This window comes from Pinus tabuliformis, chromosome J (genome assembly GCF_031772625.1).
Source record: "Pinus tabuliformis cultivar Carrire ecotype Pingquan chromosome J, CPIR1, whole genome shotgun sequence".
NCBI classification, from domain to species: domain Eukaryota; kingdom Viridiplantae; phylum Streptophyta; class Pinopsida; order Pinales; family Pinaceae; genus Pinus; species Pinus tabuliformis.
In genome coordinates this window covers 1,164,755,078-1,164,781,489 of record NC_142295.1, presented here as the reverse complement: position 1 = coordinate 1,164,781,489, position 26,412 = coordinate 1,164,755,078, and positions in this window count along the sequence as shown.

Genomic DNA, 26,412 nt, shown 5'->3' with positions numbered 1-26,412 from the left:
TATAGGAAGTTCTGGGCTTTCTACTGGAAGTTTTGTATTTCTACAGGAAACATCCTGTAGAACCTTCGGGCGAGCCAAAATCGATTTTGGAGGGGAATCTGAATGTTGGAATTTGTTTTTTAGGCCTGCGGCCAACCCTATTTCAACCCATCACCATATGGCACCCTAATCCATCTCTTTACACCTCCGTCACCCACCTAGTTATGTGTTCCTGCACAGTCATACAAGAAACCCTGTTTTCCTCAGATGGACAGCCAGAATTTTTAATGACAAGTCAAGCAACAAAGTCTCTCACACCCTACCTGTCCAAGCTCCATCTAGACTCTGCATCAACGAATTCCAAGTTTGCATTATAGCCCAAGATCATTTTTCTTACCATGCAAAAAACTGCAGAATGCTTGGAAGCCAAAATACGTAGTGCTGAAATTTGTTTTTTCCCTCACGTGAAAACCGTGCATCCATTTACAAAACTGTTTTATGGGGAGTTGTATAGGGATGATGGCAACATGCCGGAGCAATTTCAGCCAATTCTGGTGCACAGTCTCCAAGAAATCAGCCTCCATCACCTTTAGCCATTTTCACATTTTCTCCATATTCGTGCATCCATTTCAAAATCTATTTTATGGGGAGATGTATATGGGTGATAGTCACCTACCCAAGTAGTTTTAGCTAATTCTGATGCACAGTTTCCGAGAAATTGACCTCTATAATCTTCAGCCATTTTCAGTTTTTCTTGATATCTGTGCATCCATTGACCACAATTTTGCTATGGGAGGTGCATAACAATGTTAGAAGCATGCTCAGAAAGTTTTAGGTCAATCCAATCTATCGTTTGGGAGCAATGGAGAAAACAAGTTGCTGTCCTGCGAAAATCCAACATCAACAGCATGAAGGTGCAAATCTGAAGGATGAAACTGACTTCTGTAGCTTACATCCGACCAGAGGATACCTGCACAAGAAAAATAACCACACAATAGACAACAAAAAGCTTATATCATAAAGGATCTAGGCATGCAACAATGGAATATGAGCATGCAGTAGCAAAAAGCACCTCACAACAACCACATTTGACTTCTAGGTATGTGACTAAACTCATTCCTCTGATTGCATGAATGTAATTTGAGAACTGTGTGAACAATGAGATGGTTGAAAAAAATTGGTGGCTAGTTCTAGTTCAAATAGCATTCGGTGGGTGAATATGACATGTGTGCTCAGCCATCTCAGGAGGAAATCTGGAAACAGGTAGTGGTGACCGTTTAAACTTCAATGTAATTGATGGAAGTGATTACAGGTAGAAAACATGAAGTTTCGGGACAACATTGTCGTCTGCATGGGGCCAATGCACATTTTTCCACCTCACCCCGTCACCATGAATCACGCCGCAATTAAAAAAAGGCTCGGCTGAAACTCACACCACCTACTATTCATTTGCACTTGCAACGTCCTCAACTGAAGTATGTGTCCTCTGCTTCCACAAAATGATTAACTAGTCGTCCTCCACCAGTTTTTCCACCTGTCTTCAAGATTCTATTGCGTATCGGGCTCCCTCAGAGGGGCAGTAGTGTTCTACAGGAACCGGGGGGGTCTTCTACAGGGAGTATGGCACAACTTTTCAGAGAAGGTAAGCCTGGACTTTTCCACATCGAATTTAGTGTTTCGAGAGAGGTAGGCTTGAAAACACTCTTCCATGCATGGTATGTTTAAAAAAGGTGGTGAAATTGAACTGTCTTGAATTGGAAAGTCTAAGAAAAGTCCGCCTGTGAGTTAGCGATAGCAGTTGCCTGTGTATTTGCATGGAATTTCTCAGTCGTTCTACATCAAAATTTTCCTCCACAGTTCCTGTTAAAAAAATTCTCCTATAGGAAAGATAGGAAACTATGAGGGCTAGCCTGTATATAAAAAATTTGAATTTGCATGTTTGTATGTATTCTGGGAGTAAAAATTGAAGTGTTGTACCCTATCTGTGGAAACCAAATTTCTCCCTCCATAAACGGGCAGCCGAGTTCTGGGTAGCAACAGCCGTAGAACCAGGTAATCGGTGCTAATTGATAGTTGAAATCCCTTGTCTAGGGGAGAAATCCATACACGGCATTCCCTTTTCTGATCAAAGCATAAAATAGAGCACTCTCACCATGCCATGGGGGTTTATCAGGAAAGAAACCTCGGATCCCAATAAGATGTATGAGCATCCTGATGTGGTAGACCTCTTCACCTGTGCCAATTGGATGTCCTTTTGTAACAAACCTTAGGGTTATGATGATGAGATAATGGAGGAATTCTTAATGTCCCTAAAAACTGAATCAAAGACACAGGCCACAACGAATTTTAGGGGATTTACCGTGGAAGTTACCCCTGAGCTTATCAGTCATGTTACTGGTCTCCCATTAGGGCTCCCGTGGAGCAAAGAAGAAAGGGGATTAGGCCAGGCAACCAAGAAAGCATTCGTCCTGCCCGAGGAACATCCTGTAGAAGACAAGAACGGGGTCCGGAGAACCAACCTACCTCCTCTTTGGAGTGAAGTCAGTCTCCAAATCATGAAATACATTACCTATGAAGGGAGGTTCAACATTGTCTACGACTATCATTTCAGGTTGCTAAGTGAACTAAGGCATGGACTGGATTTACCTCCAGAAAAGAAGTTAAGCATTCCCTATTTTCTTCTGCAGTCATTAAGTGGATGTGCCACAAAATTGAATGAAGGGACACTGGATCAGTTAGCCCATCACGGGCTCATCAAACTTTTCGTAGAAGATGTCCTCCACACCTACACTATCTCCCTCTCTAGGGAGATTTTTCAAAACATGTCGCGAGATGATGATATTAGAATTCTGGCCGAGGGGCTCAACTCATCCAATAGTGAAGAAGGGGAACACACTGAAGCAGGACAAAAAACCAGTGGTAAAGAAACGCAAGCCAAACAGGCACAAGCATGACAGAAAGAGAAATGGGAAAAGGGCCAAATTGCTGAGCCCAAAGCAGTAGGAGGAACAACGGCACAAACACCCAGGGAAAAACAATTGCAAAGTAGGGAAGAGAGGGTTGAACAAGTCCAACTAAAGAGTGGCACAGCCAAGGCAACCACACAGAAACAAAAGGAGAAAACACAGTCAGCAAAACGGGCAGAAACAAGCATGAGAATTTCTACAGGAAGCGAGGAAAAAGAGCAGCAAGAGGAGAAATCACCCGAGATATTAGCTAGGGAGGTATCAGCTATGCTTGCTGCCTTAAGCACATCTCCCAAGCAAAAAAGGAAGCGAAAAAGGGAGACCCCCATGTACTTTAAGGCAAGAAGGAGCACATGGATAAAAGTGGGCAGACCCAAACCACAGTCAAAAGAGCCAATTACTATTGAGGATGCCACAACTAAACAAAAGGAGGAGTCTCATTCAAAGATAACCATCACCTATGAATGAGGAAGCCAAAAACCTTCACTTGGAGAGAGAGAATTTAGATGATGGACTCAAAGACAGCTCTACAGGAAGCTGAGATAGTTCTACAGGAAGCTGAGAATTCTCTACAGGAAACTTGGGTTAAGCTGAGAATTCTCTACAGGGAACTTGGGCTAAGCTATTAGTTGCTCAGAGGATGAGCAACACTTTCAATAGGGGTGATGATGAGCCCCAGAAATGGGTAATTATATGGGCTCATTTAGCCTCCTAATTCGACTTAATCCACCATTCTCATTAGTTTATTGAATGCTTTTTATTATATTTATCCTAATAGAGTGAATTGGGTTAGTCATTATGCCAACAAGACTAATGTGTGCTTTATGCGGTTTTCTGGTCAATTTTGAGACAAAATCAAAGGTTTTAATCAGCACTTGGCAGCCAAATTCGTGGAAGAACAAGGGAGAGGATTTGTAGGAAGGTGTCCCCTTCACTTACGGGATCTTACCTTGAATTCTCCACCATCAGCTCGAGGTTCAAGGGCCACCCCATCAATTATCACAAGGGCAACTGAGCAAGGGCTAGTAAAGTTGCTGTTAACTACAAGTTTTGGTAGCCGAGTTTCTAAAGTTTAGGAGGGTTGTCGGGGTCCTCAATTTGTATAAATAAGAAGGCTTAGGGCCTCATTTGGGTTGGCAAAAGTTAGCTAGTTGGTAGTTCGATTTTAGTCATTTTTTTAGTCATTTTTTAGGCAGTAGATTAGCTCTACATTTCAGCACATTTGCGAGCTTTTTCTTGTAGACAATTTTTGGGATGTAACTATTCTTTTGATCAATAGAGATGTATCCAGCTTTGCACCAGCTCTAATCTCTCTTAGGAGGCTGTAGCTCTTGGGTTTGGGCCCAACCCAAGTGCCCAGTACCTTCTTTGTTTACTTTTATGTGTTTTTGCTGCATTCTTAGAATAAAATCTGTTATTTAGATTTAAATCTTGTTTTTTTATTTAGGTTTCTTTTGATGATTAAAAAGGATTTTCATGTTCAGATTGATTTGATAGGTTAATAATAGAGAAGATCTTCAGAAAAAGGCTATCAAGCACCTCTGATCTCACCTCTCCCTCAGTGGGACCATGAGCTAGGACCAAGGTGTCCTTGCTGCCACCAAAAACATTGTCTTTGCTTCATCATGCAATTATTAGTGTTAGATTCTCATTTGCAGAAGTTGATACCAGTTGTGGTTACATGCTCAGGTTCATGATTGCTTAGTTTGCATAGCTATTTCACATGATTTCGTTGCAAATAAACTGTTGTTCATTTTCTTTGCTGTTATTTAGGTCAAATTAGGTTAAAACAGCTAGATCTTTGGTTTTCTTAGTCTTTGTTGGTTAGTTTTGAAAAATCACGTGCAGAGTGCCTGTGAAACCTCCTCTCCTACCCTTACCCCATCCATGCAACCTGCTTCGTCCTCCAACTTAGATTCTTGCCTCTCATTTGCTACATTTTCTCCCTTTGCCCTAATTTCCATATTTTTGTACAACATTGCTCTACCCCTCCTTGAACAAATCCAACCACCCTCATCACTCCTCAGCTCCATCCACCAAGTCCTGGACCTCCTCACACCCTTATCTCACCTCCATACCCACTTCTTCACCTTTCTTCCTCCATCAACCCTCCAAAACTCCCTTTCGGAACATCCTGTAGAAATTACAGAACATCCTGTAGAACCCCTGCAGACTTCCTGTAGAAGCTCACGAAAGTGGTTTCTTGAGATCTGATCACTGTGAAACTCTCTGGAAGGGTGCTAAAGACCCCTTAGGACCTCTTCTAACCTTCCCAACCTCCTGCAAGTATTTCCTTTTGCCAATCAACCTCTGCATAGTCAAAAACATTTAAAGCACATGCACAATAATTCTGCCAACTTACTCAAAAATACAAAAAGATGTTTCTTTTCAGATTTCACTTCAGAAGTAGCTTAGTCACATGCATTTTACGTTTCTAAGAGTCAATGGCATTCATTTCTGTAGCTTTCATCTTTTTTCTTGCACGAGTAGGGTTAGTCGGTAAAACTAGGGTTTGCTAGGGTTTGCATTTACTTTCCGCTTTTTGCTTCTTTCTGCAAGTAGATTAGTCTCCTTTGAGTTAGCTTTTATCCATCAGTTAAAAATCTTCTTCTAAGAGCTCATAGAAGTTGGCTTAAGCTCCTATCGGACTTGTGCTAGCTGACCAATTGACACTCGCAGAAAGAGCTAGTACTTGTGCATACAACATCGTCGCTTCCAAGTTTGTTACAAACTACTGGGTTGATAAAAGTAAAGAAGGGAGTCCCAGGAGTTGCAGCATTATTGTTGCAATATTGGGGCCCACCATTCTCTAGAATATCATTTTCACTTATATTCAATTTTTGAAAGTCCTCAATATGCTCTTCCATCGAGCACTTTTATTTGAGATTTATCAATTGGCTAAATAAGGTGTTTCTCTTTGTATCCTCATAATGTGCTATCATTTCCTCCGTGAAAATTGACCACGTAACAAGTGGTTTATGAAAACAAAGCCCTCTATACCATAAAAATTGATCCAGTTCTAAATGAAGATGCAATACCTACGTTTTGTAACACTGTTATGCCATGGAGATCAAAATATTTATCCATGTGTAGTATCCAATTTGCCAAATCCTTCCCATCAAATTTCCTCATCTCGCTTTTTCTTGATTTTAGGAGCTCAATCTTGAAACGATTGTAACTCTGTAATTTTAGATTTACAAGTTTTGACATTTTGTTCTGTAGTAGCCCTCTGAGTCCTCTTTCTAACCTTGAAAGTCTGATCAAGATTGGATTCTGTAAGGAAGCGTTATGTCAAATCTCCCACGATGACTGGATTATAGACTGATTCAGTAGAGCGAACTTGTACGAAGTGCCACGTGTCACTGCTTCAACCTTAGGCCTTGAAACTGATACAAAGAAAACTACAATCTGTCCTCATTTGGCAACTGCTTATGAAATTTCAATTTGATGCTTAGAGAGAAGGTTATGACGATTTTCCCAAGGTCACTTGTTTAGGATGTAATTCGGGAGCCTGCAAACACCCTAAATGTCTTAGACTATATCTCCGAAAATATAGAGAGACAAGATCTGAAATTCGGATCCAAGGTTCAAACTGATTTCTTCTCAAATGGGTTTTTTTCTTAGCTTCTGAAACTTCATAGCGAAAGCGTTATAGTGAAACTTCCAAGATGACCTATTTTAGATGAAATTCTAGAACTTGTAAAAATCCTGACTTCCTCAGATCATATCTCCGCAAATATAGCGCAAAGAGATCTAAAATTTGGGCCCAAAGTTCCATGCGAGTTCGTCTCAAATGGGTTTTGTTTTTCACTTCTGAAACATCGCAGAAAAACGTTATAGCGAAAATTCCATGATGACCTATTTGGAGCAGCGAAACCCTAGAATCCAAAGCTCTGATACCAAATGTTATGAAACCAGCTCACAAAAAGATAGAAAAGATAGATGAACACCTTAGAAATAAGCCTCTTCGAGGGGTCAACCTCCTTTACATTACACAAATTAACAATTCTTCAATGATACAAATGACAAGACCTCCTTACTATATATAGGAGTCTAAGGGGTCATAATACAATCAAAGCCTACATAACAATAATAATGTAGGGGCACAATAATAACAATAGTGGGCTTCTATGGGGCACAATAATAACAATAAGGGGACTACATGGGCACAACAATATAATAACTGGGTTATACTAATAACAATAAGCGGTTACACTAGTAGTATAGGGACCTAACAAAATCTCGTAGACAACGCTATTTAACCACCACATCTTCAAGTTATCACTTGTCCTCCATTGAAAACATAATCGACTTTGAACATTGTTGATGAACCTTTCAATATCAACAATATTGACACCTCGGATCGTCGGGGGTTCCGCAATAAAAGCTGTAAAGTAATGAACCAACCTAAAGACCAACCATCATAAGTTGGATATCTAACTTTTGTTTATTCATCTGTTGCTAGGATGGAGGTCTGGATAATGAATGTGGTCAAAATTTGATCAAACAACTTGACCTTACTAACACACAAGAATTAATGTTTCAGACACTGGGGCTTCAAGTTCAAGAACCACTAACCCTTTTTATAACCAGAATTGAAACATTTCACAATTACAAACTCAATAATCATCAAACTATCAATTTTCATTCAAGCATAGACAAGTCACTACATCCCTCCTTAGCATATGTCAAAAGTTGTTCATTCGGTTTAATCTTTGTCTTGGAGCTCTCTCATCTTCGTAAACGAACATTTTTTATATTGGTTAGTTCACACTCACATATTGACATTACCAAATTCAATATGTTTAAAATGCAATCTCCAAAATTTGAGACTAGAAGAAGATTGTGACATAAATATCTCACACAAAGATCTCTTCCCCAAAGAAGTGAAAAACTGAGACATGAATCTACCTTTAACACTTTTGACACATATCATTGGCCACATGAAACTTGTCCCCCAAGATCTCAGATCTATATCTCAAATCTAGATACGTGTAGCAACATCTACAATTCATGGGCATGATTTTTCATAATTATATGATAGTGCACACAACATTGAAAAAGCCACCCAGACATGAATTTAACTCCTTTGCAGGTTCCAGGTAGATAATAAAAAACAAAACTTTACATACATCAAGATAACAAAAGGATCTGATGATGCTTGAAGAAGATGCAAACAGGAAAAAAGATCTACACACATAGGATCACAAAAATATTCCACACACTAAAAATAAACTCTCACACATCTATATTAATATGTACATAAATAATAACACTCAGGATCCCTCAAATATTCTTGGCCCTCCCTTGAGGGAGTGAAGTCAGTACGAGCTCTGATACCATATTAGAAAAATAGAAAGAGAGAGAAAACTTAGACACACCACAAATCACTCTCATATTTTTATTGATCACAAAGCTTACATATATATAGGATACAAATTACTAGCTTTGACAAATCTATATCCTAACAAAGTGGATCTATGACTGTGACATGACAAAACAATAGCTCGTACACATGGGAAACAAACAGATCCAGAATAACACCTCAGAATACTCATTGATAACTTGTAATACACATGGAACACGTGAAATGGAAGCATTACTTCCAAAAAATAGACCAACTATTATATCGTTCAACATCATTGTGTTATTATCTACAACCCTTCAACATTCAAGTAATTTCAAATCAATCTTTTCATGTGATAGAGAGATATAAGAACCAAAATTACCAATGCATGCTCCCATGGGTCAGATCTCATTACAAATCTTGTTGATAAATACCAATAAAAGATTGTGGAAGCAACTGATCATGAAAGATTGTGAAAGGAATGAACCATGAAGAAGGGAACTAACAATGAAGAATGGAAACAAAACAAAGATGAGAATGAGAAAATGGAGAAGTAATGTTTATGTTCCACCCTTTAAAAGTTCAAAGCTTCATGTTACAAGTAGAAGACACCACAAAGGTCATGACATTTCTTAGTTAGCTCCCTATTTACCAAATTTATCAGAATAGTAGATGTGCTATAGTTCTTTGTGAGTAACTTATTGATGAGGGAAAATTTTCTACATCTGAGAGCCTAAATTGCTATAAATTTTTGATAGTCGTCCATTTTAAATAAGGAAATATGATTTTTTTATAATCTTCCATCTTAAATAAGGAAATGTGAAATTTTTATAGTTGTCCATCTTAAATAAGGAAATTTTATTTATTAAGCACATTCTATATGTCATAAAAGTTGTGCAAGAAATTTTTCCCAACATTCAAAATACAACCATAGTGGAAGATATCATGAAGGATAAAATATTGATTTCATATGGATCATTTCTTCATCAGAATTAAATTTTCTTATGAATTTTTCATCCTTACCATAAGGGCTTTCAATCAAATGCTAACTTCCTAATATCTTTGAAAAAAAATCTATTTTAATTGATGAATTATTTCTTCGAGTTCCAAATGCACCCATAAATAAAACATAGAAGAAATTATTAGCTTTATATGAAATTTGTCTACAAGTTCTCTACTAATAAGTATAGTATATATTTATGCTAAAAAAGTTTCGTATAATCATGGTTTCATCCCTTTCTGTTATTTCATCAGTTCACACACGATCATGCTACTCTTGATATTTTTGTTTTTCACACAAAGAATGTCAATCTTATCATATAACTTTCTATTCCCATGCTTATGATCTTTCTTCATTAAAAGAAGGAAAAGTCGTGGAAAAATCATTGAAATACGATTTCATTCTGTGTTACTCAAAAAAAGGAAAAGTTATCGCCAGGTGCATATACCACTTATCTCTTTCCTACTCATTAATGTGAAACGTGACTCTATATTAATATTTGAGAATTGATATACTCTTGATTTGTCTTTCATCATCAACTATGAAAATAAGTATGATCACTTAAACAATGGAAATTAAGATACATTAAATATTAAATTAAAATAAACTAATTATTCATCGGTGCATAGTGAGTTCAGAGAACCGTACACTCAATATGGAATACAAATATGAACATCTCTATGACAAGCTATAATATTCAATGCATTGAGAAGCATATGCTAAATAAAACTAGTGAAGGTCGCCATATATGATGAAGCATTATATGAAGGAAATTAGTGAAGATGATAAATGATTTATATATTTTCTTCGATAATATATTAAAACTAGAGAATCTATACGGTGAGGTTTGTCTTTTTCCCGTTCTGTTAAGTTTCTAATTTATTTGCTTTTGCTTATGCATGCAATATACCGTAGAAAATATACAACAATGAAAAATAAATATAGGCTAATTATAATAAATATTAAATATTATTTAGGAAAATAATTGAGAGAGAACTAAGTTGAAGGTGAGGTTTTTTTTTTAATAGAAATGATATAAGTAAAAAGCAATGATATTTGTGGTCAATAGTTTATAATAAAAAACAAAATCTTTATATTCTACCTTCTCCTTATCCATTCTCATGTATTCTTCTCTATTATGCACTCAAATAAAATGGAACCTATTTTCCTCTTGTTGGACCAATTATCACATAGCTCAATTTCCAACTAGGGGTAAATTTTAACCAATTCAACCATCAACACGAGTTACAACTCTACCCTTATAGAGTATTCTCCATGGGGCGAACATAGATAACCCATCATCCATAAGTAACAAGGGCTAACATTGCATCCTCTGAAATTATGATGGTCAAGTATGATAGGTCAACTTCGAAGAGGCATAATTTTTATGTTTGAGTTATGATTAAATGAACATTCTAGTAGATGTAGCCTTCTATTATGTTCTTTTACAATAGTTTTGTTCACACTACTATGGGCCTTACTTATTGATGACGACATTGTTTACATTATAATACTTTACTTTACCTATTTAATGCTTAGAGAGGTTAGGACCCTAACATGCCTTTCCCATTAAAAAATAGTCATGTCCTCAAGGGTTGAGATCCGGAAATTGATACAAAATGGTGGCAAGCTCCCATGTAGCATCCCTTGACCCAATATCCTTAAATTGGATTAAAAAATCATTTATTGTGCATTAATAAGGATGATTCTTATGGTTGTCAAGAATATCTTATAGGTATTAGCAAATGGAACCCTCTTTATTCAATTTTAGAAAACTAGTTTGAAGATGGAAAATAGACCCAATCATATTCATGAGGAAAGAGATATCAAAAACATGATGTGTTTTACAGTGGCTACAAAGTGCCAATTCAAAATTCAAAATGGCCATTGCAATAGAGGAACATTGTACCAATTGTCTAGCTTGAAGGAAGTTTGATTATATGGTTTGATATGAGAATAAATCTTTATGTCATTGAGGAAAATGATGTTCAAAGTGATTGTGATCATCTTATTGCTTCACTATATTTTGGTTCATGGGCATGTTATCTTTCAATGCATGTATAATGTTAGCCAAAATCATAATATTGTTTTTCAATCTCCTATGTCTTGGAGAGACTATGTAAATATGTTAATACTAATTGTAATGATTTAGTATACATTTCATAAATGGGAGTCATCTTAGTAGAAGAATGATAAGTTGTACTATACCACCATTCAATGACATATAACCACTAAACAAGTTCGAGTGTCCTTCTGAATGCATGAAACCATAAATAGGTCTCCAAAGACATGTTGACATCTTTTGTCTCAGAATTAGGAATGATAGGCAGTACTAACGTGTAAATGGGTACACACAAATCATCAAAAAAATTATTGTTGAAAATGAAAACTTGATTTATGAAAATTGATCGTGGCATAGCATGTAATTTAAATATATTATCGATGAAAACTTGAACAAGAGTGGACGCTTTAAATGTGTGTTGGAGAGGACATAAATGATTATATTTGGAATGTGGATCAACCCCTACCATGATGATAGATTTATTGCTCGATTAACGTAAGGTGACAATGAAGTTCATAGATATAGTTGTCCATATAGTAGGAGGAATAGGAAGAAGTTGCTGAAAAATATTGTCATTGATAAATGTCATATATATTCATGGCCAATAAATATCAATAGACATCAAAGCACTTATTTCATTATACAGAAAGATTTAGAAAAAAACCCATAAAACTTAATTAAATTATATCTTTAATTTAGATTATAATTACTATCAATTTTAAAAATAATTAGTATATCAGTTAAATATATACATATTTGAAAAAGAATGTAACAATTATATTTTTGGCCATGGAGATTCAACCTTTATTTACTACATAGATTCAATTTCATATAAATAAAATTTGTTACAATAATATGGATCAATACTATAGATTATTTAAACCTTATGCCTAAAAATAATAATTTATATCCATATCAAACATGTTCATATGACATTTTTTAATTAGTCAATTTAATTAAAAATATAACATAACTATTTTTTAGATAAATTCAACTTTAATTTAAATACTACTAAAAATTCAGATTCGCTATTCAATTTAATAAGCCATTCAATTTAATTTTCTGGTGCCGCTGCCAGACGACTCGAATATTTTCATCGGAAACGAACCATCGAAGCCGCGTTGCGTCCGCCTCCGGAAATCTGTTCCGGAAAGCGAAGGGAATAAGAGAATATTTTAGTCAACTCTGACGTTCCTACGCAGAGCAGAGCACGGAGAAAATACGTAGGCATTGGCGATCTCTACCTACAGGAATTTAAATAGAGAAGGCCTGTAGCTTCATACGCATGTACCACTTGGTTAATTTTAGGTCATCTATCACGCCATCTTTACATAAAATTCGTTCAGAAGTCTGAGTGGTTTTGGGAATTCGTTGAGAAGTCTACATCAGAGTCAGTGATGGTAGTTGACTTCAGACTCTAGTGCTATATGACTCGGAATTCATTCACAAGTCTGAATTTTTTGGGAATCCGTTGAGAAGTCTACCTCAGACTCAGGGATAGTAGTTGACTTCAGACTCTAGTTCTATATGACTCGGAATTCTGTAGCTCAGACTCCAGAGGTTATATTATATTTTTATTTAAATACGCGTCTCTTTACTGAAAGTGGGTAGATATTTATTGGAGAGAACGTGCCTAACTAGTTACGTATGTTTTTGTTTGGCTAATGTGACTAAAGAATTTTTTCATATATATATATAGTTGGTTTTTGAATGGATAAAGTGAGCTAGAAACTCTAGTATTAGGATTGTGTGACTTTATATATTAAAATTGTTATTCCAAACATTATTTTGGGTAAATAATTAGATTATTACACTCTTATATGGATATAAATAAAAAAGTTAGTTGTTTTGATAGTTGTGTAAACTATCACATTACACAATTATAGTTTAACTAAGGTCATAATTTTTTGCTGGAAAATAATGGAAACTTTTGTAGGATTTTGAAAAGAAAGCAAAAAAAGTTCTTGGTTCTACTGGTGAAATTTTGGGTGCCCCAGGGGTTTTGATGGCGTTGAATTTATTTCCACAATAAATAAATAAAAACATAATTCAAACACTCCCACTTGGGATTTATTGAATTTTCTTTCACCTAGTTCAGGGCATAATTTCCCTGGAATTTGGGTGCCCCAAGGGTTCTTGATGGTGTTCATTCCATTTCTACCATTAAAAAAATATGATTCAAACATGCCACACCATCATCAAATAATAAATAAATCATCAATTTGGTGGTCCATTATCAAATAATAAATAAATCATATAGATATGAAGTTAAACTCTTTCACACTTATCTAATATAATTATGAAATTACCATATAACTAGAACTAGTACACCAAGCGTACTTTTAAGACATTTTTTTAAGACGAGAAACCTTTTGTCTTAAAAAGTCACTTTTTATTTTAGTTATTTTACATTAAAATTTAATATCAATTGAATTGTCTTAAATATAAAATTTAAGACAAAAATAGTTTAAGACAAAAATATTTTAAGACAAAACTTTATATTTAGGAAAAAAACAATTTAAGACAAAAATATTTTAAGAAAAAAATTATATTTAAGACAATGACCACTTAAAATGAAACTCATTTAAGACAATTAACAATTAAGACAAAAACATATCAACTTAAGAAAAGATTATCTAACAATCATAAAATTGACTCTCATAGTGCACCCTAAGTCTGTTAGCTTGCAGGCTACTATCGGCTCGTGCCTATACTGAGGTTGTTTTTTCACTTACCATTCACGTTATCTTATATAAAGACAACAATTTGTTGTGCTCTTAATTTTGTGGGGGTAACTGACTCTGAAGAATGCAACAACTTTACCTTGCCAGATTTCCTTAACACCAATTCCACTTATGTCCCTTCAATCTTTCTTGATACGATTAGAGACAATTTGTTTGTCATTGCATTCTATCAATGAGTCACTTTGGTGCTTACTATTGCCGACCTGTTGAAAAACTAACTAAATTGTCGACTCCTTTGACTATTTATGTAATTAAGCCTCAAGTTTAAATTTCCCTTAGTATGCATCCCCTTAGACTTTAGATCTATCTCAAGGTAATCAACTGCAAGAAAGATTGCAATGTGGCTGGCTTACAATTGGGTGGAGAGTTGAAGTCCTTCTGTCATTTTTCAGTCATCATTAAACAGACAAATCGATAAGTCTACATTGCTTATGTGTATTTCCTTATCGAGTGTGATGAATCTTGTTACATTCTGAATTGTGCAATATCTTGCGAGTTTGTAAATGTAAATGAATTTCTGAGTTTTGATGCTCATTGTGTCTTTGTGATTAGAATGGTGTCATGTATGCACATGAATATTAAATTGTTCCTAGGATATGCTATTCATTATTATGTGCATGGTGAATGCGTAATTATGTGTTCATATTCATTCACTTGATTTCCAAATTTATGGGTATACTTAGTTTAACCAATCCCTACGCTAGTTATTCTGTCAAAACTAAGAATTTAGGTATCACGAATTGGGCCATGAGTCTCCTTAAAAGTATAGGAGGGTGGGTGAACAACGATTGTAGTTCTCCTTTATGAACCTATCATAGGTTTCTTTTTAGTCCATATACGCTATGTTTTTAAGGTCGAGAGGAAGTGGGAGAACATGACCTTCTTGACATGTTAATAGGTCCAACACCTAGTGGACACTGGTGAAACAACACCCTAGTGGAACCATATTGTGTGTATAGACACCAACCATAATCCATCGACCCGAGTGATCAAATATGAGGTAAGGGCAGGGTATATACACTTAGCCAAATGTTGTTTTATTTTGGGTGAGAATCATAAAGGCCAAGAGATTGGTCGAGGCAGAACTGGGAGTGCTGGGAAAAATTTTCGCTTCCCATCACTGAGATATTTATACCCTACAATACCCTAAGAGTGTAAAAATTAATATAAACTTTCTACTATGGATGTATTTGAACTGAAAATAAGAGATTACAAATTTCCTCAACTATTTTGCTAAATGGAAATCACAATTTAGAAACACATGCAATGACATGAAACCATAAAAAAAACACAGGAACACGATTATTTATAGTGAAACCCAACAGGGAAAAAATCTTCCACTGCTTTTCATTAATCATATGAGAATGAGAAACTATTACAATGACTTTCTTTAATCCTGAAGCACACACTTCATTGTAAACCTGTTCTCTTATTGATTGTCCTGCTTTGGAAAACACTCGGTCAATTCAAAGCCCCATATTTATCCTATTTCCTTGCATAATTCCTGAACAAATTAACTCCTAAATAGTAGGGGAATTCACTATTCCCTTGTGAAAATCCCAAGTAATTGATCGTCTTCCTCAATTCCCAACACGTACACTAAACTAGTATACAATTAATAATTACAATGTGCCTTTTCCTCCACGTTAGTTTGGCAAGTCAAATTACATGCACGTATGGGTTATTTTTAGCTAATTGACTACTTTAAGTGGGCGATCATTGAGTTAACAACAATTCTACTACTCAATCGACTCAACTAGTTGTTTCAGTTCAGTCAACTGAGTCAAACTAAAAATAACTGAATTAGATTGTTAAATTTTAGCTACACTAAATGCACAATTCTACTTCTAGCCTATAACTAGAATTTACTGAGTAAACAAGTAGACAAGGCCATGTCACACAAGTTAACTTCCATCCAAGTCATCTTGTTGATTTGGAAAATCAAATTACTAAATTTGACTAAGGAACAAGTCAAATTTAGCCTTTCTTGCTACATTTTCTAACACTCCCTCTTAGCAAGAAAGGGATTTTGAACTACCCATATCTTGCACCTATAGCATTTGAATTTGCCTCTTGATAATGCCTTTCTCAGTGTATCTGCATCCTGCTTCTTAGTTGGAATGTACTGCAACATCATAATTCTCCTATGCACACAATTCCATAAGTGATGGTACATGATATCAATGTGCTTGGACCTGTCATGAAATACTGGATTCTCAAAGAGTTTGATACAACTATGATTATCACAATAAATCATTGTCAAATCTATCTATTGACCGAAAATACCCACAAGTATTTTCTTCATCCACGTGGACTCACATGCTTCTTGACTTGTAGCCATGTATGCAACCTTTATTGAGTTGAGTGCCACATACCTCTGTTTCCTACTATACTAGGAAATAGCTGCAGACCCAACACTGAAGATAACACCTGAAGTAATTTTCTTGTCTAATGGACTCTGTGCCCAATCTCTGTCAGTGAAGTATTTGAGCTTCACTACCTTTGTCCTCCTCTACCATAGCCCATTCGTAGTTGTGCCTCTGTGGTAGCTCAACACATGATTTGTTTCCTTCCAATAAATCTTGGTGGGCTTAACCATGGCTTGACTCAACTAATTAGCTTCATAACATATGTCAAGCCTTGTGGTCACCAGATACATCAAGGATCTGACAAGATATTTGTAGATGGTAGCATCTACTACCTCTCCTAAAGAAGCACTCTCCTTCCTCCAGTTTGTAGCTAGAGGTGTGTCCATAGGCTTGCAGTTCTCCATGTAAAATCTCTAAAGTATTTAGAGGCGTACATTCCCTAACTCACAAACATCTCACCATCACCCTTCAATAATTCAAGCCCAAGGATCTAATGTATCAATCCCATGTCCTTCATCTCCAAATCACTACTCATCTCCTCTAAGTATCAAGTCATCAACATACAATACCAAGATAAGCAACTTGACATATACCACAATGTGATAGAGGTTGGCATCTGCTTCATTTTTGGTGACTCCCTCTTAAAGGTTATAGTACCAATTCCTTTGGTATTGTAACACCCATCATTGTTATGTGGAATTTTGCATCTACGGATAAATACAATTTCCCTACGTGGGTAGCTACACCTAGAACAATAGATTTAAAGTGTTTATGCTTTTTCTATAGAAGATAAATAAGACAAGGGACCTACTTGTTATCTTTTACTTTCCCTTTGTCTCCTCTATATGGCTCCCATTGCTCCTTCTCGAACTTAATCCACTTGACAAGTACCTGCAATCATAAACATAGGACAAAAACCAATCAAATCAAGAGATCTATCTACTATAAGCAAATGGAATCAAAAGAATTTATACATATAATCATCATACATAAAGGCAAGAATATGGGAAAAGGTGTAAAAAAGTTTATTAAGTAGAAGGAAGAGTTACAATCACGAAGTCCGATCCAATGTCACTCCTCCTGCTTGAGTTCCATCCAACATCACATGAAAAGCACAACACTTTGACAGCATAACAATACTTGCTTACAATCTCAAACCCCACACCAATAGTATCTCCTTACAAATTCTCAAAGTCCAGCCCTTGATCACTTATATGAGTGCTCAATTTTTAAGAAAATGGAGGTGGTTTGGTCATAAATGATAGTATTGAATGGCCTTCCAAACTTAGAGTTAGTTTCCATGGAGGAATGGATGAAAGGATAAGAGCTTACTTAACTTATTCCGTATCTAATTTCAAGCTCATAGGAGATGATAAGTGTGGGAACCTTCTAGAAGGCTCTAGAAGATAAGAATATTCCCAGAACCCAATGAGGATTTCGCTCAATCTCACCCAGCGCAATTCAAAGGGGGCCTAGGTGCACTGAAATGTGCCCTTACATGGGCCTACGTGCACTAAAGCACATTTTCCCATGACCAAGGTTGTGTTGGTCCCTCAAGGAGGAATTTCTGGAGGGCTTCAGGCTAGGAAACTTCGTGGAAGGAGGCATTCAAAGTGATGAGTTATCTAGGGCATGTAGCAACTTGATTAGGGTTTGATGAGCCCTAATAGTACTTATCTGAATGTTGGGAGTGATGTTCCCAAATGGATCTGTAACAACTGCCCCTTAAAGCATGAAGTCAAAAATATAATGTCGAGTGATATGCTTTACGATGTGATGAGGAGGTTCCGAAGCGAATGGTGACCTGCATCAATTACAACACATAATATCATGATATTTTGAATTTCTTCATGAATCGATGAGGTAAAGCATACCCATGCTCATCATATAAACTTTCATTATAGGTATATAGATAGTCGTCTACAAATATAGACCCATGATGGGATGACCATCAGTGTAAAGCCATTGTACAGATGATTTGGTACTTTCCTAAAATCGCAGCTCGGACGAATGAAACTAGATCCGAGGTCTTCTATCTCGTTCAAGCATTCGCTCAAGTACGAGTCTAACCATGTGAATATGTGATCTGAAGTCGAACATGGGAAGACACAGTCTGATTACTAGCTAATGATGTAAGTCGTTAGCAAACGCGATAGAAATCACCGATAATGATAATGATCCTCAAGGTACTATGGTACATTATGCATGGTGTGAATAAATTTTTTGATGTCTAACACCATACAAAGTCTTTCGGTTGAAGCCCAGTGATGTTAACCTATCTCCGAAAGCAAGAAACTTCCCATTGATGTATGCAATCTCCAATGTACTGAAAGGATGTTTCTAAGTCAACTTCTTGGATAATGTGCTGATGTCGACAAGAATTTAATTGTTGTAGGAGGGCCTTGATGTATCCCACATCAATGACACAAAATGAGTGTAATGATTTTTCGAGACGGAATGTGACTAAAGACACAAGGTTCAGGAATGGTGGTCATGAAAATGAAGGTTTATGAGTATTGTAAAGTATGAATTTTTACTGAGTGACTTCTATTGAACATGTCAGCGACAGTAAATGAATTGGTAGGATTGACCCAAAGTCAAAGTAATGGATGGTATGATAGACAATTGGTATGATAACCATCAAAAAAATAACCCAACCCAAATAGTCACAGTGATGAAGTGAAAGTGTCATGTTCAAGACCGACCTGCTGCCATAAAGTGGTTTACCCCTTTTCCCATTTTCCCCAGTCATTTCTAACCAGTACCTCTTTATTTTTTATCAAGCTTGAGGAGGATAACAAATGCTTGTTGTATAATTCCACCCTTCAAGTGAATCCATCGCTATGTGATGTTTTAACGAGTCTAGCGAAGGTGAAACTCGGTCTTGTCATGATGGACAAGTTTGTCATTATTTGATGTTTTAACAAGTTTAATGACCATGATAACTCGGTCCTTTTCATGTTTAGAGAGTTTGAAAAGGAACAAAAAGAAAAATCCACAAGTTCTTTTTTGTAAGTTTGTCACTCAAGTCCGAAAAGGTGTAAAATAATATGAGAGAGAACCCATTGACCATGTTTGATCAAAATATTCCTTTTTCATAAATAATCTATCTTAGTATAGAAAAGGGTTAGACTTATATTGAGAATATTTCCTTTCCAATATGTTAACGAGCTGAAAAGGACAAGCACTCGAAAATCTTTTCATATTTTGAGAGTCTAAAAATAGCTTAAAGAGGACTCCACTTAGAGGAATGATTGGTGTGTATGATAGCAACTGGTTTCAATGAGGTTGGAACTTCTCAAAACATGTTGATTTATGTGAAGAGGCTAGATAATAAGACCACTCATTGCAACTGTTCCTCAAAAAGGGTAAAACAACCAAGTGAATGCGTATGATTGGCCAAGAAGATAGTGACGATGGAAGGAGGAAAACTAAGGCTCAACAGATGCAAGAGGCTGATAGAATGGAAATCACGAGGGTTAAAATGAAAATGGGTTCATTTTTACACAAGCTTGAACCATAGGGAGGTATTTTTGGATTTCGTTTCATGTTTACACAAGCTTGAAACGAAAAACTATGATTGGATTCCGTTTCATTTTTACACAAGCCTGAAATGAAAAGCTATGCGTGCATTCAGTTTCATGTTTACACAAGCCTGAAATGAAAAAATATGCTTCGATTTAGTTTACATGCCGCCAACATGATGACACGATTCTAGGTGCATGCCCCCCAAGCTTCATTACATTCACCTAAGTAGACTACTCATGGCTATCAAGTGGATGGAATGAAGGTTCATTTATGACATCATGTGAAAGACTCGACTTGTGTTTTACGAGATTTAATCAAAGACTCGAATTGGAACTTTGTTGTAGGGGACCTCCTTTCTTTTTTTAATGAGCTTGATATAAGACAGGGAACTCTACTCAGATTCCTTGTTTCATTTTTTAACGAGCCTGACATAAGACAAGGAACTATGCTCTAGGACCTGTTTCATTTTTTAATGAGGTTGACGCAATAAAAGAACTATCCTCATATTCCTTGTTTCATTTTTTAACGAGGTTGACACAAGACAAGGAACCATCCTCCTGGACCTGTTTCATTTTTTAATGAGGTTGACACAGTAAAATAACTATCCTCATATTCGTTGTCTCATTTTTTAAACAGCTTAACACAAGACAAGGAACTATGCTCATACCCTTTCTTTCATTTTTTAACAAGGTTGACACATGACCATGAACTATACTCATACCCTTTGTTTTATTTTTTAACGAGGTTGACACAAGACAAGGAACTATCCTCATATTCCTTTTTTCATTTATTAATGAGGTTGACACAAGACAAGGAACTATCCTTGTATTCCTTGTTTCATTTTTTAACGAGCTTGGCACAAGACAAGAAACTATGTTCATATTCGTTGTTTCATTTTTAACGAGCTTGACACAAGACAAGGAACTATACTCATCCTCTTTGTTTCATTTTTTAACGAGGTTGACACAAGACCAGGAACAATCCTCATACACTTTGTTTCATTTTTTTAATGAGGTTGACATAAGACCATGAACTATCCTCATATTCCTTGATCACGACTGATTAGAGGTCATGACTTCCAAGAGGTTCTCATTAGATGGGAGAACAATGCTTTGGAAGGGATATGTATAAAGGAATCCATTAGAGAAATCTGGTTCCAATGCCCCCAGTACATAATGCACAACATCATGGAATTGATCGTCAGTTGATGTACGCATGGAATGGGTTGCCACATAATTGACCCATGGTGGGGAAGATACCATTGGTACAAAACGACCATTTAAGGAAGATGGTTGACTGAAAGCCATATTTGGATCAGGAAATGAAAGTGGTCAATGATGACAATTATGCCTTAATGTGGGAAACACATCACTCCAAAGAGTGTTGAAACAATCGCTCCCATGTCATAAACATAGTCGCACGCAAGAAGTAAATTGTAATCTAAAGGGCCTGGGACTACCATCACATTGAGATAAATAATTTTTCCTCCCAAAGTAATAGGCGACTAAGGAAGGATCCCTAATGGTTAACTGGTTCCTTTGTTAAAAGCCAACAGATTCTAGGTAACTGAGACAAGTGGTGGTGAACCGAGCGCTTTCCATGTAGTAGAGGAAAGGATACTCATAGATGCACCTTCATCTATAATTGTGCTAGGTACAAGCATATTACAAACCTGTACTATGATTTGGAAAGGCACATAAGAGTGAAGATGATATCCTACCAGTCAATTCCAATCAAAGTAAGTGACCACACTACTTGGAGGGGGTAGCATAAGAATGGGAGAATAACCCCCTTGAGTTACCGGAACGTGAGGATTTTCCTTCTGTCTTGATGGAATAGAGGGTTGCCTCCAAGCTCATTAGAATCTGAAGATTCAAAAAGAACCTGAAGATTCAAAAAGAACCTGAGTGGTATCATACTCACTCTCTATGAGAAAGGTATGATTAACTAAAGGTGAAATCAGGTCAATTGTTTCCTCGACTTGTGATTGGTTAGGTATAGACTCATGGGATTCACATTCAGAGAGAGTGGGTTTGACAGACAGTTAATTTTGGTCAGTCACTTTATCAACTAGTGAAGGATTAAGGGAGAGTTTCCTATAACCAGATGGAAGTCGCCATGGATAAGTAGGACAATTATCCAATACTTTTTTGGTTTCATCTAGATATGGACAAAGGTGAATGGGGTGATTCCCTTCACATAACCTATAGGGAAACTTGACTTTACCCTTCTTTCCTTGAACTTTACTAGCACTAGTTGATGGTGTGTCACCAGCATGATCTACAAAAGTTGATGACATAAGATGATGTGAACGAGAAGACCATTCTTCTACGATCTGAGGAATACCAGAACAATTTCAAAGAAGATGGTCTCCCATACAAAGTTTGCAAGGATATCAAAGTTTGTGAGGCTTATCGGATAGTTTCTCATCAGAAGTTTCATTTGAGGCAATGGTTGCTTTGTTGCCCCCTGCTGAATTTTCTTCTTTGTCTTCTTCTTCCCTTTCTTCTTCTTCTTAGCCACCTAGTTACTAGTGTCAATACTCTCACGAAGCGAAGACGAAGAAGGGGAGGAAGAAAAAACCAAGGAAGAAGGCAAAGGGTCATCTTTAGGATCAACTAGAGGTTGATTTTTTCTAGTTGGAGGAATATTCATTTGCAGGGCCAAGTTGGTTGAGAACAACCATGCTGGCAAGCCAATGGTAAGTCTCGAAAGGGACAATGTAGCCATATAAGGAGCACCAATATTTTCAAAAAGAGGAAAAGGACTAGGATTTGCATCAAAAGGAATTCCTTGATCAGTGGACTCTGGAGTTGTTGCCATATGTTTAAATCTAAGATCAGCTAAGGAGTGATGTGGAGGATGTTATTTGCGGTCAATTAATTTATTTTAATCAAAATAACATAACAAAACAAAAGAGGGATAATATAGGAAAAAGGATTACCAAGTAACTGTGGACTGCAATATAGTGCCTCAGTAAACCAAGGACTTAACAGACATGTAAGAAATCTCCCCAAATGTTGTTTTAGGTGTATCATAGTGTGCAAGGTGGCTGACTCAGTTATCCCAGGATGGATAGTAACCTAATGTAGTCCTCCCATATATACTCGAAAGTACGTCGAGGCCCAATCTGTTTTAGCATTATCTAATGCGAAACCACACAGTGAGAGGATTCCTTTATACTTTACGTACTATAACACCACCTTATATACCCAAAGGTACATGGATGATCTACGATATACTCATGTACGTGGAATGAGGTATCACAATTGGAATATATCGCAGACAAGTTAGCAACAACTGCTATGCTTTACGACGCCAAAACACTCTCTAGCCTAGAACCTCTAAATCTTTTGCGTTAGGTGACAATGCTCCATTAGGTTAATTGAGGTTAATTTTAAGTTGATCTTGATTAAGAATTTTCCTTTCAAGGTTGACCACGTGATCTCTTTGAAATTCCTAGAATGCAACTAATATGATAAGCATCCTTTTCATTCAATTTTAACAATGAAAACCTTAGCTAGTAGGGATAGAGCAATCAAATTCTTTTAATCAAAGAACAAAGAGCACATCTAATGCAATTTCCCTAAACTATTCCTATGAGCACACTCAGACTTTTCAATACATAACGCAAGTTTTTGTTTTCAATTCCCTTAATGTTTAGATGAACAAAAGGAAACTAATGCACATACAATCAATCAATCTTTTTGGAGGAACGAAGACTTTACGACAATTCCTTTTCAAAAAAAATGAAGACTTTTACGACACTTTATTTTGAGCAAAGATTAATGAACTATAAACTAACTTTGATAATGAATCGATAGTGATAAAGAAATCATTTAAGAAACACTAAAAAATCAAGGCTAATGTGGGGATAGCAAAGGAAACACAAATTGATTTCAGAAGTACAACAATCATTGATCTTTCAGCAATCACAAACAGAAGGAAATTTGGGAAAAATTCAGTCAAAGGAGAGATTTTTTTACCTGAGGAAGATCAACACAACCCTGAATGGGAGAAAGTGCACTTCAGAGCACTCTCCTCAAGCCAAGGGTGCTTTGCAACACTCTATGTCCTAACCAAGCCTACGCTGGTGCCAGAGAGGCCATCCTTGGGGCTTTCAAGCACAATTTTTACCAAAAAACACTTCAAAAAGGGTGAAACAAGATCAATGGAAGCAAGTAAAGTCTACTAGGGTGTACGAGGATGAATCTAAACTACATGGAATGATGATCGTACCCCAGCGGAGTCACCAATTTGTTATGTGGAATTTTGCATCTACTAATAAATACAATTTCCCTAGGTGGGTAACTACACCTAGAACAATAGATTTAAAGCATTTATCCTTTTTCTATAGAAGATAAATAAGACAACAGACATACTTGTTATCTTTTTCCTTCACTTTGTCTCCTCTGTATGGCTCCTGTCACTCCTTCTCGAACTTAATCCACTCAACAAGTACCTGCAATAATAAACAGAGGAGAAAAACCAATCAAAGCAAGAGATCTATCTATCATAAACAAATGGAATCAAAATAATTTACACATATAATCATCATACATAAAAAGAAGAATATCAGAAAAGGTGTAAACAACTTTATTAAGTAGAAGGAAGAGTTACAACCATGAAGTTCAATCCAACACCACTCCTCCAACTTGAGTTCCATCCAACATCACATCAAAAGCACAACACTCTGGAAGCATAACAATACTTTCTTGCAATCTAAAACCTCACACCAAAAGTATCCCCTTACAAATTCTCAAAGTCCAGCCCTTGATCACTTAGATGAGTTCTCAATTTATAGGAAAATGGAGGTGGTTTGGTCATAAATGAGGGTATTGAATGGCCTTCCAAACTTAGAGTTAGTTTCCATGGAGGAAGGGATGAGAGGATAGGAGGTTACTTAACTCATTCCATATCCAATTTCGAGCTCATAGGATATGATAAGTGTGGGAATCTTATAGAAGGCTCGAGAAGATAAGAATATTTCCAGAACCCTATGAGGATTTCGCTCAATCTTGCCCAGCACAGGTCAAAATGGGCCTAGGTGCACTAAAATGTACCCTTACATGGGCCTACCTACACTGAAGCACATTTTCCCTTGACCAAGGGTGTGTTGGTCCCTCAAGGAGGCATTTTTAGAGGGCTTCAGGCCAGGAAACTTTCAGGGAAGGATGCATTCAAAGTGATGACCTATCTAGGGCATGTAGCAAATAGATTAGGGTTTGATGAGCCCTAATAGTATCGATATGAATGTTGGGAGTGATATGCCCAAATGGATCTGTAACAATCATCCCCAACTTTTATGTGCATCTGGAGATCCTTCCCCTCTATGTTATTAAAGAATTCTTTACATCATGTCATATGGAACGAGGAACATGAAAATATATACCACACACACCCCATTATAATGTTTTCAATACATCCAATCATGGGGAAGTCTAATTTGAATTTTGAGGCAAGTTCTTCACCTCCTGCTCCTCTTGAAAGCTTCATGTTATACTTCTTTTGTGAACACTTTATTGCATAGTGCCCGAATTCATGGCAATAAAAACATTATATCTTGCTCAAGTCCTTCTTCTTGCCATTGTTCTGGCGAGTTTATGGTTTTCTTTGGGCCTTCATTCCCTTTCAGTTATTTCCCTTTCTAACCAAGGAAAAGTTTTCTTCCTCCTCATATTTGTATGTTACTTCATCCCTAGTGTTCTGTTGAATTTATTCCTACAATAAATTAGATCGAATCCTCTACCAATTTGGTAATTTGTCCCTTCCATTTATAGAGTCGCAATAGTTGTGTGAGGATTTTAGAATACCTAGGAGGGCTAAGATCATTAGTTATAGACAGGGAATATTTTCTCCAACTCCTCCAAGCTCATATCGACACGAGTGAACCCAAAGAGTGATGTGGAATGGTTTCTCCTTTCTGTAATAAGTTATTTCTGAGCTTTCCCCTCAATGCCACTCTTATTGGTGTGTTAAGATTCAAAGTAGCTTTTCCTTCCCCTAATATCTTTTTTGAACTTGAGGAGGTGGAAGATTTTGATGATGGAATATTATGTTCTTCTAAGCAATGTGAGTAGGCCTTTTACTTATGTTCTAGGTAAAATGATTTGTTCATATGTTGTTAGATATGATCCAAGAGGAAGGTCTATAAAGTATAAATAATTGTGGTTGGATCAATATATTATTTTGTAGGCATATTTTAGAGCAGAATATTTGGAGGAATCAACTTTATATGTCATTTTTACTACTTCTACCACCTTGAAAATTTCTAGAGAAAAGATTTAGGATCCATTTTAAGGCCTTAAATGACCACATTTTTTGGTCTCAACCTTATTATGGATGTCAATTCCATAATTCATATACATGTTGATAGTGAAAAAATTCCCAACAATAGTTTGTGACTCTCTATGGTAT